Here is a 6,464-nt window from a genome sequence, read left to right as displayed (position 1 = left end):
TTGAGCCATTTAGATTACAAACATCTATCCATCCATCTAAACTTTCGCATTTATAATATTAGTAAGATTTTCATCTTTTACTGTTTTATTAATCTTTTTAAACAGAAGGTTTTATAAAGCCACTTATTGGTTCTTCCGCTTTTTTTGGCCATTTCAAAACTATTTTTACATACTTGAGGTTAAAAAAAATGTTTATTGTAAGTAAATTTGTTTGTTTCACTTTTTTGCTTCAAGTTTGTATTTTTATATGAAAGAAATGAGAAATCTTGAATAAATTGAGAAACTCTTGATTTGGGGAAGTCATGTTCGCTAGAATCTGTTGTTACTTGAGATTAGATCGAAATGAACTTCAACGCAGCGAGGTGTGAACCCTCGTGTGTATTTTTATTAAGAATTTCTGTAGACTTTTTAAATGTAAGTAAAACAATCTGTAGCATGAGTATCAAGATATCTATAATGCCTTAATATCAGAATTAGTTCTTCAAATATTTTTATGTTAAAAGGAAAACAATTTGCACATATTATAGTATTAAAAATGGTTTGTATTTTATATTGAGTTAACAGAATGTCATCAAGTATCATTGTCTGAGAGCTTTTATCTGTTTCGGCGAAGTTTTGGAATGAATCCAAACAGATATTACAATATTAGCTTTTACGATAACGATTGCAAGCTATTACCTCGACGTTGTGGAGGAAGCGATGTGAGAAACTGCACCAACTACTGTTAGCATTATTGATACATTTTTCGCATTACGAAAGTCTTAAAGTTAAAAAATAAAACTAACGTAAACGTAGAAAAAACCTAACTTTATCTCTAACAAATAATGCTTAAATGATAATAATATAAAATAATGCTAAAACTCTTAATCCTGTTTTTATATTGTCATGTTTTTTTATGAATTAACTAGCTGTTCCCGTGCGACTTCATCCGCAAAAAAATATGTAAATCTTATTTCATTGTTTACATGTGTCAAATTATCAATTGCAAATGTCAAAATGACATGTCGATGACAAACCATGGCAACCTTGCTTCCTTGATGTTGGCAGCCACTTATGGTCTTTTTCCTACATTAGGATTTTTATCCAAAATATGTACTCCCTAAGTTTAATGGCATTAAAATATATAGCCTAAGGCAGGACGCAAGTGTAGGGATTTTTATTAAAACAAGGATTATTCAAAAATATGCTGAAGTTGCTGACATCTTGGGCAACAAAGAAGTGTGTGTTTACGCTTTATTATAATAGTATAGAAGTATAGACATAAAAATGGAAACATAGATTTGCTCGGTCCATAATATTTTCTTTTTAAGATAATTTTCGGAAACATTTCAAGTGTATCGAAAACAAAACAAAAACGTAAGCTTTCATGTAAATGACACAAAACAAACGGTAGCCGGAGAACTGTAGTCCGATGAGAATTCCCCATCAATAGGCCCTACGAATTCGGCGTGTGTTCTTTTCATTTGAAAACCATTGCACTATTCGAAAGTATTTCATTTCTACAAAAATACACAATAGTTTCGTCAACAATTCTATCTATGCTCGGACATTCTAGTTTGCAGTTCTATGAATTAAAAGTGAAAATAACATCTTCAACCTACCGTTATCATCACAAACTACAGATTAATAACAAATTATTTAAAATTAAAGTGTATTGAAATTTGAAACAAGTAATTTTCTAAACATGACCCGTGCATGTGCGGGGCGTAGTGTAATAAAAGTTACGTCAGAGCAAACAACGCAACCCGCAGAGCGTGTCTACGCGATCCACAGTGCACCGAGATTATATTGCCCCAGCTACACTCCGACCTACCGCATTCCCAGATTTGTGTTTAATTCAAACACGACGCCAACTATTTTACTAAAACATCAGTTAAAATAATATTACTTTACACTTTTACAGCTGGCAATTGAAGTACGTTTGTCAAATCAATTGTGAATGACAAATTGATCTCATATCAAATTAGGTATCTTTCAAGCTAGAGCGTACCATCTTTCGACTGCATCGTTACTTTCTTCAGGTGGGACCGTGGTCAAGCGCTATCTTAACAAATATAAAAAAGGTAGTAAACATCACTGTAATCATTACTTACTAAAACATAAAAGTAAACACACATCCATTGTCAGAACCTAGACCAAGTTTGCTACACTATTTTCAGGTCATTTCATAATAGTTACCGAGTTTCAAGACAGTTCCTAAATTGAGTTACAAATTGAAAAGCATCGATGTATATGTATATGTAGTCGGATTTTTTAAATACTTTTAGAATTAGAATGAACTATAGTAATGTCTTGAAAATGCTATAGATTGTTTTAAGTAGTTGTAACACATGCTGAGTTGTGCTGTATGAACTTCAAAGTACAAAATAGATGTAGCATGCAATATCTTTGTTGGATGTTTTGAGATACAAACTTGTGAGGAATGTGCTAGCTTACGTAAACAAACACGTTAATAACTTAAGCACAGAGTGCAAATGCATGCGGGCACAACTAATTTACTTGCAGTTCCCCAAATGAGAAAGTCAAAGTTTTAAACGAAATGTTTACAATGTAATTTAAATAGAAATATAATTTTAAAGTGTAAACATTTTATCTAAATAATGATGTAAGCGAAAAATAATTTATCCTAACTATTAGAGCGCGCGCAGACTTTGACTGAACTATCGCACAACTGTTTAGTCGCGTTTTGATTCATATGAGCTTATATGGAGGTGAGCACACTACTCGATTTTTAGTTGTGCAATCAAACAGTTGAATTCGCTCTGAAAAAATCGCACATCGACACTCAATCTCTCATCGGCAATCGACAATCGCACACTATTGTGCAATTGTTTAGCCAAAAGTGTGCACCCGGTCTTAAAGTGAGAATACCATGTCTGTAATTTTTTTTAACTATGTTTTCGACATGAGTTATTTTGTGAGTTTTTGGTTTCTTATTGATTCCTGGATTACTGTCAGAATAATTTACTATTCATATTAACGTTGTGTCTTATTTCAACATTATATTAAAAGTTTGTTAAGTTTGAGTAAAATATTTGCGGGTCCGGCGATAGAGGGCAGTGGGGGGTCATCGGGAGCCTGCCACTGACAGTTAATCGATGTGGGCCGCTAGTTTATTTGGCTATCGGTCCCAATTTTCGATTCATTCCATTTTCGACATTATCGCTTACATACATATTGCTGATAAGGATACTGAATTTACGTTATGTCATCTATTTTAACAATATTCCCAGAAACTAAACGAAACAAATATTGAACAACGACGAGTAGATGATGGAATAAAATAGTGCATGTTAAAATGATAAAATGAGAATAAGTGTAAGTAATAATGATAATAAGAGTAAAGTTATTTAGAAGAGTATTTGATTAATGAATAAATTTTAGCACTTTTTTATATTCAAGTTTACACGCAAAGAACAAACAATCAATTCTTTTCTACTTAATTATTTTATTACTGTAGTTGAAGTTTTAATATTTTACATAATCATTTCATTAATACATAAAATACTATGTTTAGGTTAGAAATGGAAATTTGTTTTTGTCCCTGTCTAAGTTATTTTAAGTAATAATTAATACAAATTTAATAGAATCATTTATTAATGTTGACCCTTGTCACCTAATCGAAAACTATTAGAGGTTGAAATCGAGGCTCGAAAGTTTGTTTGAGTTCGGATGATTAGTTCCAGTTTGAAGTGGGACGTGGAATACAATCGTGGTTTCGTCTCAATTTAAGTTTGTATACCAAGCCCCTGCAATATGCGCTTAGTCTGATAGCTTGTACTACGGATTGGAAAATTCGTTACTATTCTATAAAGTTTGGGATATTATCAACTAGCTTTCGACTGCGAATCCGTCCGTGGAATTAAATAAAAACAAAAATGAGTAACCAATGTGTTCTTCCAAACTATGCTCTACATCTTTCCTAAATTTCATTGAGGCCCGTTCAGCAGTTTAGGCTACAAACTCTAACAAACATCTATCCATATAAACTTTCGCATTTATGAACAAATCTCACTATCTCTTGTTTATTTTTGAGTTTATTCTCATTTTATCAATTTTATGCTCTTAACACTTTTCTAGCGTAGCTAGGGAATTGTAGTTCTTATTTAAAACACAATAAGGATCAACTATCAATTAGGTAAAAGGCCTTATAAAGTTAATTATTTCCTATGTCTTCGATAATTGATTAACTGAATTGCTAATTTCAGACCAAGTTTTGACACAAGATATTTAAACTGTACAAAATATACGATCTGTCTAAACGTATTTTTAATACTAACATTTGAAATTTGAAGTAAAACTTGTACCGGAAAATAGAAGCTGTATTTGTTTTTTGGAGCATGACTATTACATGTACCGCTCCTGCGGCTGAAGCAGTAGTTAATGTCGAAAACTAAACCGATAACTTAGCCGACCATATCGATTACATGTCAGTGCCAGCTCTGCTAAATACTGGCGACAACACGATCCGCTACACTCGTATGAGCTCGTATACCATGTATGAACACTCTTTCCTTTATTTTTCTACTTTTTTTTTTAATTCATACCGGCCAGTAATTTACCGTTATTTAATAATGTAACTGGCACTCAAATTACAGTATTTACTTATTACAGTCTAACCTCGAACATAGTAATCCTGGCCTAGGAGCGCTACAATTGGCCTCTTTGTTTTATCACTTTCTAATGTACGTAAATATATTAAAATTCTATATTTTTTCACAATATGTTGAGAGGTTTATGATACGAATGTTTGTGTCGTAGACAAATGTTTTTTAATTTGTGTTTTGATTCCTAAGTAGCCATTTACTGTCGCAATTAAACTTGTTTGATATTTAAGTGATCGCTTAGTTAAAAGTTACAATACTAAATCTACACTAAGGTTCTGCTTAAGTTGCTATGAAACTCTGAGTATCGCCATTAGATGTATAAAAAAATTTAAACCAGTTTAATTTAAAACACGGAAAGGGGAAAGAAATATAGAGATTCTATGCATCAATATATGAAAACACTATTCGTTCTTACCTTATCGAAATAACTTTTTGAAAGTACGAATTTCTGTATGATAGTGTCATGTCAGTGGAAACGATCGTTGCAATATCTATGCGGAGATTGCATCGTGTGATATGGTGTCTTCAGTAGCGTGGAAACAGATATAACCTAGCTAGCGATGTACAAAATATTTATTTACTAGATTTCGCTCGCGACTCCGTCCGCATGGAAATAAAAAATAAGTAAGTAACTTATGTGTTCTTCCAGACTATCTACTACATCTACACCAAATTTTCATCGAAATCTGTTCAGTCTTTAAGCTACAAACTAACAAACTCCTCTCCATATATTCATCTAAACTTTCACATTTATAATATTACTATGAAAGTATGATTAGTATGATAAATCTGTGTATAATGTACACGATATACGGTGAAGGAAAACATCGCGATTCAATCTACACATATCGGCCAAAAAAAAACAAAAATATGTTTGAAGTCCAACCAAGAATCAACTTGAAATGGGCCAGCTTGGTTGACAATGCCAGTTAAGCAGTCAGGTAATTTACATTGTTTATGCATTTTTACCGGATATAGTTGTTTTTTTCTAATGTTATCTTCCATTTTCTAGAGGTTATAAATTTATATTACAAAAAAAAGTCAAAACTTTTGAAATTAAATTATGAAAAATGGAATAGTTTGCCGGTCTTTTAAAAATAGTTAGGGCGATAAAGTCTGAACAAACAACTTCTTTCATTAATTTCCACAAAGAAAATTGTTTACATTAAAAATAAAATACAGACAAACAATTCGATGTTTAAAGCGAAAACGTTATGGTTTAAAAACGTATTTTGTAAACCTTAACTAGTTTGCTTCGCAATCTTACACTTGAGGAAAATTGACCGCAAGACAACCTATTAAACAGTATCATACGGTCGAAAAGACACAAGATACTTTATGTTTACTGACACCCGAAGTCTGGGACACTTTTATTACTTGACTTTATTAAACCTTGTAGCTTGTATAAAAGTAAATTTAATTGTAACCTTACAAGTTGTGTAACAAATAGGACAAGTTCAACTGAAACTTAATTTAACTACATCGCCCCGCGGCAACCGCTACCAACTTTGACACAAGACAATGCAATTTGAACGGATTAAAGGTTATACGACATAGAATCAAAATTACTTTTCAACGCGAATACGAAATATCTTTGTACACATACTATATGTGTTAGAAAATGAACATGTCTTAAAATTAATCTATCAACCTACGACATATATTAAAGAAGAAAAATTATGTTGCAATGGGTGTGTACCGTACAAGAGTTCAGGTCCCGCGGCACAAACCATCCTTAGACTATGCATGCACCAGAGGGAATAATATTGTAAACAAGAGGATGGAGAATATAATGGTACTCACCAGCTCGATGCCCGCCTCACCATCTGCCGGTGCCTGGTCTCTGTCAGTGTCAAA

Source organism: Papilio polytes, unplaced genomic scaffold, assembly GCF_000836215.1.
Source record: "Papilio polytes unplaced genomic scaffold, Ppol_1.0 DF822289.1, whole genome shotgun sequence".
In the NCBI taxonomy this organism is placed as follows: Eukaryota; Metazoa; Arthropoda; class Insecta; order Lepidoptera; family Papilionidae; genus Papilio; species Papilio polytes.
The sequence above is the reverse complement of the archived record's forward strand: the minus strand, read 5'-3'. Positions refer to the sequence as shown.